Here is a 13,394-nt window from a genome sequence, read left to right as displayed (position 1 = left end):
GAGGTTGGTGTCCCTGCCTGTGGCAGGGGGTTGGAGCTCTGTGACCCTTGGGGTCCCTCCCAACCCAGACATGATTCTACCATGGCAGTGAGCTCCTGCCCCCCTGTTCTCAAGCCAGCTGTGGAGAACAAGTGGCACCAGAAGCGCTGGGGCAGAGTGGCCCAGGGAGAGCTGCTGGACCAGCTGCCCAGCCTGCCCTGCGCCCTCCTCTCTGCAGAGCCACATCCAGCCATCACCAACAGACTGCTTCTGAAGCAGAGGCTTTACTGCAGTCCTGGAGTGGTGCTTGAGGCCACTGACAAGACATTCCAGCCAAAGCTGAGGGAGCCACGACACAGCCCAGCACAACACTCCACACGCCCACACTGCTTCCCCTGGACCCTGCAGCAGAAGCAGCCCCGCTTGCTGTACCAGCTGGAGCACAGAGCTCCAGCAGCACCCACCTACAGTGAGACCCAACAGCAAAAGGCAGCCTGTGTGCCTCAGCTTCCCCCAAGCAAGCAGGCTATTGCATGCCTCCAGTTTAAGGATGCCAGGGATCCTCCAGAGGCATCACAAGTGTTTGGCATCATCAGGGGGCGCGAGAATTCCCTCAGCAAAGACCAGGAGAGAGAGATGTGCAACCTGCTCCCTGCTCCAGCCCAGCAGCTCCAGCTCTGCCCTGTCCCACAGCACGGCCGTGCTGCCTGTTCAGGCATTACTTTCCTAAAGCAGAGCCAGACCCATGCCCAACAGAAAGGCTTTATAACTAAGCCTGGTTTCAGCTTGCTGTCAGCAGCAACGCACAGCAGCACAACCCCACTGCAGGGATGGAGAGCCACGGGTCTCTCTGCAGGGAAGGGAGGCAGAGCACACACTTTTCTCCCCTTCCCCATCTCCTCCACCACATCCCAGCCAGCTCCAAACTACACAGGACCCACACGTGGCCAACAGCCCATCCCCACCCCTGTAGCTGAGGAAAGGCCTTATCACCAGGACCACAAAGGTCCCAAGGAAGAGGCAAGTTCAAGCCAGCAGGAAAGTTTGTTTGCATTTTCATTTCAACCAGATATGCAAAGAACCAGCCCCATGGCCTCCTGGCAAGGTATCAGAGCCACACACAGCTCTCTGCTCCCCACACTCTGTACAGGTGTTCCCTCCTCCTGCCCAAACCAGGGACCTGGCAGGTGGGTAACAGAGTTAACCCCACTAAAACCAGAGCTACAACTGTTCAGCACGGTGCTGTGTTTGCCAAATGCCTCTACACAAGAGGTGCTGGTCCAGCCTCTGCTCTGGGGAAATGTTCAATACACCTTTTTATCAGCTGAAAAACCATTTGAGGAGTGGAACTCGAGTTCTAGGTGACAAAAGGGTAGGAACAAAAAGCCACATGGGAAGCGAGAGGAGCATTAGTCCTTCAGCCACACCTCTAAGGTCCACACTGGATTAAAGGCTCATTGTGTTGGGTCCAGCTGGCATTCCAGGCACCCTCCTGCTCCAGTTCAGTCTGGGACATCTCCCACTACCTCCAATTTAGGAACTCGTTAGTATTTGGAGCTTCCTCCTCAGTGCCCCCTCAAGCTGCATCTCCATTCCGTGGGGCTTCAGCTGTGTCCTCCTCCCCTGCTGCTCTCCCCAGCCAGGCTGCAGCAGAACCACCAAGGGGTACTGCAGTGGGGCAAACCCTCTCCCCCACAGCCCCCTCGCACCCAGACTGACCAAGCTCACCTTCACACTCTGGACCTTCCACAGAGCAGCATCAAAACCAGCCTGGATGGACCAGAGATGCAGCTCTGCGTGGTGACAGCCACATCTGACGGCTGACAAACACCTCAAGCTGATCACAGATGGAACCCTTGTTCCCACTCACGAAGCACAACTCCTCTCCCCAACAACTGGGTTGGGTTTAAGCAGGGCAGGGGCAGCAGGGAGCAGGCTGCCAGGGGCAGCAGGGAGCTGGCTGCCCCTCCTGAGGGAGCAAGGGCTGGCTGAGCAGCCTCTGGGGCAGGGTGGAGCGTCCTGTTTACAGCTCCGAGCTATTATCAGCCCTCTGCACCGAGCCTGCACAGCTGCCACCTGGCCACCGGCGCTGGAGCAGGTCCAAGCCAGCTGAGGAGCATCAGGTTGTGGTGCTTTTACTTTTCTCCTGACAGTCAAACTGCCACAGATAACAGAACCACAGTGCTGTGTCTCCTGGGAGCCGCCCGGCTGCCTCCGCTCGCTGCAGGGAGCTTTGGTGCAGCCCCGAGCCAGAGCCTGCTGCAAGGTGTGTGTTTAAAAGCAGAGAGTTTTCAGGAGGGGTGGGAGCATCCCTAGCCTTTCCCAACCCTCAGGGAGCTCAGAGCTTCCTCAACAGTGTCTCTAGGCCAAGGCAATCTCTGAATTTAAACAGAGAAATATTGAAGTCTTCAGTGAACTTTTGCAAATCTCTGGGGTGGCTCTTCAAGGCAGAACATGTACAGCTGCATCCTAAAGCCACAGCGAGTAAAAACACCAAGAGTTCCCATTACTACTTACTTCAGAGTTGTAAAATTTCCTTCCTTCCCCCTCCAGATTTCACCCCAGGGAAAGTGACCCTTCAACAGCAGGCGGCTGGTTAGAAACACAGGGCTGTGGCTGTGCAGAGCCTGATGGTTTGGGAATCACAGAACTGTAGGGGTTGGAAGGGTCCAACCCCCCCAGTACATCCCTGCAAAGGTCTATCTTAAAGCAACAAGGCCTAAACCAAGGGTTCCTGGTTAAATACAGTCAGCTTTCATGGTAACCATGGGATGAGGCTGTGTCACACAAGGGAGCCTCACCACAGTACCTGCAAAACCAGGGCGCACGTCACAGCGCCGGCTGCACGACTGTTTCTTGGCCCAAGCAGGAGTGAGAAGCTTCTGAGAGAGAAGCTTCTCAGGCAGAACCTAAGCAATGCCATCAATAATTAACCTATGCAAATATCTTCCACCCTACCCTAACAGAAATTACTGCTAATTATTTAGCTTCTCCCATCTACCCCTTTTAAGGCTCTCTGGGACACACAGCTCAGCAGGGACACTCCTGACGTGGGGGCTGGACACACTCAGGTACTGCCCCAGCTGAGTTTCTCGTGAGCCCAGCAAACCACAGCAGGACCCTGCGACACAAAAGCATCTCTCTTACAGAAATATCCACCCCACAGCAGGCTGCTGGATGTGTATCTGAGTCCTCTGCTGCACCCCAGCACCACTTCCTCGATCTTTACCATCTCCCCAGCCAATCTGGCTGGGAGATCTCTTCACCAGGCGCAGGGTTCTCCGCACGGCAGCTGCTCGCACACAGCTCAGGTGGCACAAGCAGAAGGGACACAGCGCTGGGGCTGCTGTGGTGGTTACCAGGGCAGGAGCTGGGAGGGAAATCAGCCATCCTACCGTGCCAGAGCACTAAAACAGGGCTGTGCAGCTTAACAAGCTACAGCTCTACCCAAGAGCTCCAGTGTCAAGCTGCAGCATCGCCCCACGCTCGCTGGCTGGGATGTGACGGAGCGGGAGGTGAGGCTGGTACACAGCAGGACACCCAGCATCTCCCCTCCTCTTCTCCTGGGTTCTGAAACAGCTGGGTGAGAGATGTGCACAGGACTTCAGGGGGTGTGAAGAGCAGCGATCCCCAAACCATGGGGCGTCATTCTGACCTCACTCAGAGATGGTGCTTGATCAGAAACACTGGTGAGGAGCAAAACGGCTTCAATGGGCATTGCCAGTGCAGACAACGGGTGTGAGGGCCACCCAAACCCAATCCCAACTGAAGCTGCAGCCTCCTAACCTGCTTGAATATCATCTCATTTCTCTGGCAGCCTCCTCTCCTCCAGACTGAACACCTGAGTTCAGTTTCCCTTTATCCCAGCAGTGAGAAGGAAAGCCGTGTTCAGTGGTGACACAAGGGGATGGTGGCAGCAGGATGACAAGCTGTGATCGGTACCTATGGGTTGAGAAACAGCACAACTTGAATGTTGGGCAGCTCTGGAGAGGAGAGTGAGCCTGGAATTTATAGGCAGAGGTTAGAAGGTGATGACACACACAACCCTCAGCTGCTCCTGGAGAGTTAACACATCCACAGCAGTCACTTCTGGCACCAAGGCCTTTCCCCCTCAAGTCTCTGCATAAGTGTTCTGCACCTCTCAATGTAAGAATGCCACCCCCACCTCACCCTCACAGGCGGCTTACAACCGAGGGGAAATTCACACCCATGCCAGGATGGGATTTCACAGCTCTTTGCTCATTTCAGGACACATGAGCAGAGAAATGTGAAACCCTCTGAGCGCTGAAATCCATCGCACCTTCCGGAGGAGAGGCAGAAGCTGTGGTTAAACCACACTGCCCCTCCTGACTCTTGCTCAAACTGTACGTGCACAGCCCAAGACACCCAAAAAAGTACCTGCTGTTCCCAAAACAGGGTCCCCAACAACCCCCTGCAAGAAGCTCTCATTGCTTCAATGCTTGAGCAGCACAGGAAGGAGCAGCCCTGGGGGGAGTGGGGGGGTCACTGGCAAAGCACAAAACCCAAAGGCAAAGAGGAACCCAGAGTGGGCTGGGGAGCTGGATTCCTGTCTGACACAAGGCAGAACCCACCCCAGGGGCTTCACAACCGGCCTGGGAGCACAAGGGAAGAAGTTCCAGGCTCTGTGATCACTCCCCTGGTTAACAAGCTGGAGTACAGCTGGAGAGCTGCCCCAAGGCCACAGCATCTGCAGCTATCACTGGAGGAAGTTAACAGGGGACACCAGCAGGTCAGGCTGCCTTTAGGATTATTTTATTTTGGATGTGGATGTTGTTAAACAATAACTCCCTCCAGCAGGACTCAAAGGCCCGAGGCCGGAGCTGAACATGCAGCTGATGGAGGGAAAGAGCTGAACTCTTCACCTTTAACTTTATCCTTTCAAAGTTTGTTTTGCAAATGATAAAACTGCAGCACTTCAACATCCTCAAAGCCTTCAGCTGAAACGCTCCTGTGCTGAATGGTGGGGTCCTCGAGCAAGCCCAGCTCCTGCTCACTGGGAGAGACTGGGAGTGCTTCTGGACCAGCTTCACAGCCAGGAATTCAGGGAAGAGCTAAGGAAAAACCAGCTGGGCAGCAGCCTCTTCCAAGCAAGAAGAGAGGCTTAGGAACAGGCAAAAACTTGTTCAAACAGTAGATCTTCAGGACTTGGTCACGCTGGATCCAGGAGGACAGAGATGACTGTGGAGCTACCAGGGTCACCCTGTCACCCTCATCAGAAGAGCGAAACCCAACCAGCAGAGGCACAGCTGGGGGGTCGGGGTTTCCCCCTTTTTATTAGCCCTACTTAAATAACCCCCCAATTAGCATCTAGGGATCAAGATCACTGCAAGTGACAGGGCTCTCATCCTCCAGATGAGGAACTTTTGAGTCTCAAGTCTGTGGAAATCTTTCCATACAGATAAACCAAAGTGAAATGAAAGCAGAGCAAGACATCCTTGATGCTTCCAGTTACAGGCAAGGTGGAAAGCAAGGGAAAAGGAGGTTTCTTGTCCTTTATGTATATAAACCAACAGAAACCATGTTGATGTTTTATGACACACACCCAGCCTCAGCTTTATGGCTAGTTCAGTTACACCATCTGCCTGGGGTGGGGTGACAATGCAAAGCTACTGAAACAGCTCTCCAGCAAGGAAAAAACCCCCAGAAAATAAAGAAAATCACATCTGATCTACCTTCTGATTGCTTCCCAAGTGCCTCTTCCAAGAGGACAGCAAAGCCAGTATGAGCTCAGCATTACACCCAGCCTAAGCAGGGCAAGCACTGCATGTACACCACGTGCAGCCTCAGGAACCCCACAGGCTCCCCAACTCCCATTCCATGGGCCAGCCAGAGAGGATGGCACACAAACTAGGAGAAACTGAGGCACAGGGAGGAGAAGCAGCTCTCCCCAAGCCATGCTGCAGGTTCCAGGCAAGCATGGAAGCAATCACCCCCTGTTCCTGTCCAAGAACAGGGTACCCACACCCCCCTCTCTGATGCTCCCCGTTCCCATGGCCCTGCAGCAGCAGGGGGTTTGAATGGCAGCACCACAAGCTCAACTTTTAATGCAGAAAAGGCCTGTTTAGTATAAATACCAAGAGGGGGTATTTTTACAGGCTCAATATTGGTTCTTTCTTGGGAGATCTCTCCTGGAGAGCCGTGAGTGCCAGTACATCAGCATCATCCCCTCCAGCTGCCGGGGCCGCGCCGGGCTCAGCGTGGTGCTGCCCTTCGGCTGCTGCCAGAGTGTGTCACCATCCAGGCTCTGCATGAAGAGAACTCGCTGCACTTTGGTGCTTGAGGGTTTTCCTCTCAGGGTTAGGCCAAGTACTTGTTTGGGGTTGGTTTTCTTTCTCCCCTCCCCTCCCTTTTCTCCTGTCCTACGCAGACAGAAGAACATTCACCACATCTGGAACAGCTGCTTCTCGGCACAAATCGCTGCCCAGGCTCCTTCAGCTCACCCACACCAAGGCTGAGCACTTTGCTAGGGTCCCTGGAACGGTGTTAGGTAAGCCCCAGCTGACAGAAAGATTCACAAATAAATATCCACCCAAGGTAAACGACCTGAGAGCTTCCCAGTTCCTCCAGAGCTCGGGAAGGGAGGGATCCAGCTGACTGCACAGCCCCATCCCTCCCCCCTGTGACTTGGTGCTGAAATGTCATCTCCAGCGTTTTTAAAGCAGGGAAGGACTCGTTTCACCCACGGAATGTCAACACAAGTCAAGGTTAGTTAGAGATGTGTCCTTTGTCTCCCCTTTCCCACACCCCTATCCAGGGGCTAAGGAACTGGGAGCAGCAGGTTCAGGGAAGGGATGATCTGTATCAGCAGAGGGGCTGCCATGCCATGAACAGGCTCCAATTACTGCACCAGAAACTCGTTCAACAAAGCCACCCCCAAGGCTCTGCCACCGAACCTGAGCCACCTATTCTGCTCAGCTGCCTTTCACACAAAGCCTGACTTGATTCCACGGGACAGAGGAGGGATTCTTCCTGGCCAGGCCAGCACCAGGACGTCCTCAAGATTTTCCCATCCCTCAACCAGTCCCTATGTAACTATTTTCCCCTCCCAATCTGTGCTTAACCCTTTCATTCTATCAGCCTGCTCACCCACAGCAAAACCCTCAAGGCAAAGGCAGAACTATATGAGAGTGATGAATCCCAATGTTTGGAAGCACCAAGCCTGTGTCAAAGCAGCAGCACAGCCTTCCCCCCCCAGCAGCACTCCACACCCCTGGCTCCAGGGGCTTTGTTTCTCTTTTGGAGGGTTAATACTGACCAAGCCACTGCTGCTACTGTGACAGCCCTTCTGCAGGATGGGCTGTTTCACTCTCAGGCTGGGTACAGGATAGGAACCTTGTCAACCTGTGTGTCCCTTCTTCGTTTGCATAAGCACCCCCTGAAAAACTACAGGTGTTCAAGAGCATGAAAGGGAACTTGAGAGCAGACACCACCACCATCTGGACCCCAATTTCGGTAAGGAAAGCCTTTACACCCAGCCCTGAGCTCACAAACCCCATCACTGTCAAAGGCAGTTGAGGTCTAAGGCAGGTGGAGGGAGGAGACCCCTGCAGCAGAGGGGAGAACCAGAGGAAGGCAGCACAGCTCTGTATCATGACCCACAGCGATCCCCCAGCACTGCTCAGCAGGGAACAGGCACTGCTATTCCCAAAGGAACCTTTCTGCCTCATTAAATGCACCCTCAGGTGGTACTGCCTGTGGAGAGGACCCTCCTCCTCTGCCTCTGCGGGATGCACCAGGCACGGGCTTGGGTCAGATGCCAAATAAAGACACCCAGCACTCAGCTCAGTGCTTCCAGCAGGATCCACACAGCAAAACCACCCAGACATCTCAAAAACAAGCAAGCTCAGCAGGCAAGCAACCAAATCCCATCTAGATGAGTCAGCCCAGCCAGCAGTAGCTTCCTGAAGGGCACCGTGTAGTTCTGGGGTTGGGGGTGTGGGGGGGGGATTTCTCTGATTCTAGTCAAGAGGGATGCTGGGTGAAGCTGTAGTTTCACATGGGGTTAGTGCAAAATCCATCACATGCCAGACACAGCTCTGGTGCAGCCACTTGTGAACCCCCCAGAGCAACCATACAGGTTTACAGGTGAAGCCTCAGCCCCTGCCCCTCTCCTGCAGCACACTGTCCCTGACAGCCAGAGGCAGGAAACCCATCCCAGTCCTGTTCAGAAGAGCAGCAGGTAGCCAACTCCAGGTATTCATCCCATCACACTGCTGGTACAAGTGGGCTGAAGGCACCTGCTGAGCTGTAGGGTACAGCAGGACTCAGCTTTCCCACCACATTCCATCTTCTCCCTCCCTGTGCACAAACTGTTTCAGACAGCCAAGACTCGTGCCCACAGACACCATGTCCACTGGTGGGTCTGCTAATTAAAACCAGCCTATTTTTTATTGTATCATACAGGGGAAAAGAAAGAAATAAAAGCAAGATAAAGACTTCTTGGTGTCAGGCTTCAGGAGATCATGACATGGGAACTGGGGGTACCCCCAGGCAGCAGGCTGGGGTGTGCAAAGATGGAGGTCTCAGGGTCTGAACTGCAGCTGCAGGACCTGGGTGAGGGGTTTAAATTTGGAAAAGGGAGATTTAGGTTGGATATTAAGGGAAAATTCTTCAATATGAGGGTGGTGGATCACTGGGACAGGTTGCCCAGAGAGGTGGCGGAGGCCCCACCCCTGGAGATACTCAGGGTCAGGGTGGATGGGGCTCTGAGCACCCTGCTCTAGTGAAGATGTCTCTGTCACTGCAGGGGGTGGGACTGGGTGGGCTTTACAGGTCCCTTCCCACCCAGCAGTCTGTGGCTCTACGAAGTGTGGACAGGAGCATGGAAACTCTCCAGCCAGCCCGTGCTGCTGTGCGGGGTCTGGAGGAAACAGCCCAGCCCACAAACCCCACGAGCACTGCTGCTGACTGACTGAAGCTTCCCAGTCCCCACAACACCCATCCCACCACCACACGGAACCTGCCCAGCCTCCCGGCACCAGCAGAGCTCTGACCACCCCAGCAGCCCCCCCTGAGGCACCAAGGGATGGGCCTGGCCTGCACCTGAGGAGATCCAAACACTGACACGTCCCCTGCCCCACCACCAGCAGCCACACCACTGAGGAGATGAGGGATCGGAAGAAACACCAGCACTGACCCCAACAACAGACATCCAAACTCATCACAAGCAGCTCCAGCATCTGGGATTCCTGGACAGCAAAGCGAGTCCTCGTAACACACCCTCAGAGCTCCTCCCTGGCATCCCCCAGCCCGAAGCTCTTCCTTTCAACAGAAGCCCTTTGAGAAGGCAGCAGCTGCTCCTCATCTCAATGGGATCCTCTATGGCAGGAGCAGCTGCAGGGCCAGACCCCCAGCTCACCCTGCAGCCCTTCTCAAAGCCCTGGGCCAGCACCACAGGCATCCCCAGCAGCCACGCAGCGCGAGCGCGGCTCGGAGAGTCAGCGGAGCCAAAGGAGTGACACGGTGACACGTTTCCATGCTGAGCTCCCCAGAGGTGGGAGCAGAAGTGTGGGATTACGACTCCCCAGGACACCAGCTTAGGGCTAAACCCTGACAGTGAACTGCTACAGCTCCCCCACGCACACAGGGAGCAAACTGGAGCTTTACAAGGAGCACTGAGGCAGAGAGCAGTGGAAATTCAAACACTTCCAAATCTGTAGATGAAATTACTACCATCAAGAGGGAAAATCCAAGCTCCCAGAGCCTGAACAAGGCACAGAGCCAGGAAGAAATGAGGACCAGCAATTCTGGTTCATGCCAGTGGAGGTCCAGCTGGTTTGCTCTCCCATGGCTGCACGGTGTTCCCCAGGCTTTGGGGTAGGTAGAGCACAGAGCTCTAACCCCTCAGAGCTCACAGGCAGCCAGGCTCTCCTCTGAGCTGTATTTCCTATGAGCATCTGAAGCTGACAAGTAATTGCCCATTAAGGACCTCACCTCGGTTTCAGCACACTGCTGAGGGGGAAGCAGAGACCGGTGCTCAAAAGAACTGATTTCATTAACTTGTTTCAAGTGCAAATTGAGTATAAAGCCTTTTTAACAGCCCCTCTGATCAACACCAACCCCACCAGCGGCAGGAAGGGCTGGGAGTCTCCAGGAGCGACACTTCAATTCTCATTGGGGGCTGCAGCCCACTCCTCCACGGCAGATTCAAAGACCAACACTCTGAACAGGCACCACTGAGATCAGCTGGCCCAAAACTTGACAAATACTTCTCTCTGTTCCAAAAGCCTCTCTCATCTTGCTTTCAACCCAACCCCCCCCGTTTCATTGCTGTTCTGACACCTGTGATAACGAGCAGCCAAGCAAGAGCCCAGCGCCCAAACACCACGGGCCCTGCACAGACCCCGGGAAGCCAAAGGCTGTCAGTGGGTCACCAAACAGTTGTATTTCAATAAAGTCTCCCTGAAGCTGCCAGAACAGCCTCAGCGATGCGACCTGGGGCGACCGTCACTACCTCAGACCAAACCCTCGCTTCTCTCCTCAGTCCCACCAGCTCAGCGGCACTCGGGGCTCAGAGGGGGGTTCACAATCCCACTCCCCCCAGCAGGCTGCAGGTCAACCTGCCCGCGGGGAGCCCCGGTCAGAGCTCACGCCTCGCGTGTGCCAGCCCAGCCCAGCCCACGGCAGCTCCTCCCAGGGCTCCGGCTGCCACGGGGCCGAGTCCCAGGGGCTGAAGTTGCCCTTCGCTCGCTGACTTTGGGGTCGTGCCCCCACCATTCCCCCTCCCCGGTCTGTTCTCCCCTCTCCTCCGCTCTCTCGCGTCTCTTTCGCTTCCGCCCACGCGGCACCGACCCGCAGACACCCCCCGTAGCTCTGCGCTAATCCCGGGCGGTGCCACAGAACCGGGACCCCCCGCTGCAGGGGCCGAGCTCGGCTCCGCCTCGGACGCGTCTCGGCTGCCGGGCTCCGGGGCGGCGCTGCCCGCAGGGACGAGCTGCGGAGGGGTCCGGCCCCCGGGGGGTCCCGCTAGGACCGGGCGGTCCCCGCCCCGGGCAGAGCTGCCGCCGGTGCCGGGAACGCGCGGGCCGCCCCAGCGCAGCCCCGCGAAGGCGGCTCCCGGCTCCTCTCCCCGTTACCTGCCCGGGCCCCGTCTCCGCGGCGCTGCTGCAGCTGGAAGGGGACGGTGGCGCGGAGCGGCTGCAGCCCCCCGGCCCCGCCGCGGCAGCAGGACCCGCCCGCCGCCCCCGCCATCCCGCCGCACTGAGCCCCCCGCCGCCGCCGCCGCCGCCGCTTATCAACGCTGCGGGGGCGGGGCCAGTGGGACAAGCCCAGCGCCGATTGGCTGTCCGCTGCCAAGCGTCCCGCCCTCCCGAACAGAAGCCAATGAGAACTCTCTCTGCGAGCTCCTCCCCCGGCACGCACTGGAAGGGTAGCCAATCAGAAACGCGGTCTCGCTTAAGATGCGTGCCGGGACCAACCAAAAGAGGAACAGCCACTCGAGCCCTGCCCCTCAGCGGCGGCTGAGCCAATCGCAACACGCGACAAGCCCGTAAACCCCACCCTCCTGCGGAACGACCAATCGCGTGCCTTCCCTGGCGCCCCGCCCCTTTGCCCTCCCGGCAGTGTTTGTGTTCCGCGTCCGGCGGCGGGTCGGGCGGGCGGTTTCTCTTTCACCTTCGCGGGGAACGACGCCAACCGGTACCGGGGCGGCCGCCGCCCGCACCACCCCCGCCCCCTGCCCAGCGCCGGGGCTGCAGCCACACCAGCCCAGCCGCACCACGGCCCCGGCGGGACCAGGGCTCCTCCTTCGGCCCCCAGGAGACGCCGGGGTCGGGGGAAGGGGCCCGCAGCCTCTCCCCGGGGCGGGTCCTTCACCCGCCCTTCCCCCACCAGCCTCGGGTACCCCTGATCCGCTCTCCCGTTCGCACCTCTCACTGCAGTTCCCTTCCTGGCTGCACACAGGCTCCCCCCTTCCCTGGACCCCCTAAACCGCCTTGTCTGGCTTAGCTAACGCTGGGATGCCCGTCCTGCCCCACGGCCCCTTGGCACAGCGGTGCCTGAACCCAGGAGCAGACCCCACCCGCTCTGGGTCCACATTCCACCCCCGGACAGGCGCAGCCATGCGGGTCCAGGGGAAGGGAAGCATCTGTCCCGAGTGCAAAGGGTGAGGCTGATCTACCCACCCCAGGCGCCTGGGCAGCTGTGGCGGGGCAAGATAAGGAGAGGGGGTGAAGCAGCCCGGGCGCCGTGCCAGGCTCTGCGGAGCGGCCGTGGCAGCCGCAGGCAGTCGGGCTCCCCCAGCAGCTATCGCAGCGCAGCAGCACCCCCCGTCCCCGTCCCGTATCGCCCGGCCAGCAGCCTGTGTCTGGCTGTAATCGGGCCCCAGATGGGACACGAGGCTGTGCTGCTCCTAGAACAGCCCCACGGGGGGGTAGAGGTGGGTGGTGCACAGCACAAGGCTGCAGCTCCCAGAGGAAGGGACACGAGGTGGCTCCTCACGAGGCAAAGCCAAGGCACAGACCACAGATCTCAGCAAGCAACACGCTGCCCAGCAAGGACATCCCTCCCATCCCCCTGGGCAAGGAGTGCTGGGAGACCCCTGAGGAGGGGTCACACAAACCACCTCTGCTCAGGGGGGCTGCAGGACAGGGGATGCTCCCCACAGCTCTGGTGCTTGGGGCATTTCTCAGTGGACTGCACACACCAGGAGGCAGTTCAGTATTTCTGGTCACTTAATCTTCCAAAACACCCCCGTTTTTAAACCAAAACAGGGGCCATAAGCGTCTGTTCTGAAGTTCCTCCTGTCCCCTCTCCCACTGTGGACACAAGGTGAAGCCCAGCTCACCTCTGAAGCCTCACTCCTGCTCTGCACAGAGCCACCTGGGCACGGCAGAGACATTCTCCCTGGAAAGCCACCTTCCTTCCCAAGGTCCTCAGTAGCTGCCAGCAAAGAAATGGGAAACTAAATGTGAGGAAAAGAAATGCAGAGGGAACTACTGAAGTGCAGGTGTCTGGGAGAACACAGAACTCCCACGAAAAAGAAACACCAGGTAGGAGTTTTGACCAGGTTCTTTTCTCTCCTGGTAGCTGAGCTTTGTCTAGGAACCCTTCAGAGCCAGGTCCTTCCAACCCAGAAATTCAAATTCAGCTCTCAGTTTCTCTGCCTCACCCTCTTTTTAAGGCCCTGAGATTTGAATCCAATACCCACAGCTGGAACAAACTAAAAATACTCCCCCCTTCTTGTTTCAGCACGCAGGAGGTCACACAGCTGGGCCTCTGTTCTCACCATAGCTCCTGCTATAAATACAACAGGGGGCACTGGGGGGAAAGAAGGACTAATGAAGGGGTTCAGCACAACTAAGCTAAGCAGCACTCCCTCTCAGATCCAAGCTTTGCTTTCAGTGAGTGTTTCCCTGAAGGTCTGAGGAGCCCCATTTTTCTTTGACGTGCAGGAA

The 13,394-nt window shown here is 57.1% G+C and overlaps 1 protein-coding gene across 2 annotated transcripts in view; it reads right to left on the bottom strand.

The window, feature by feature from the left end:
• The window catches only part of FAM117A (family with sequence similarity 117 member A), a 29,526-nt gene that overhangs the window by 8,134 nt on the left and 7,998 nt on the right, over nucleotides 1-13,394 (bottom strand). The window lies entirely within an intron of this gene.

The sequence above is a fragment of the Gallinula chloropus genome (assembly GCF_964237585.1).
Source record: "Gallinula chloropus genome assembly, chromosome: 26".
In the NCBI taxonomy this organism is placed as follows: Eukaryota; Metazoa; Chordata; class Aves; order Gruiformes; family Rallidae; genus Gallinula; species Gallinula chloropus.
This window is presented reverse-complemented; position numbering and strand designations above follow the sequence as displayed.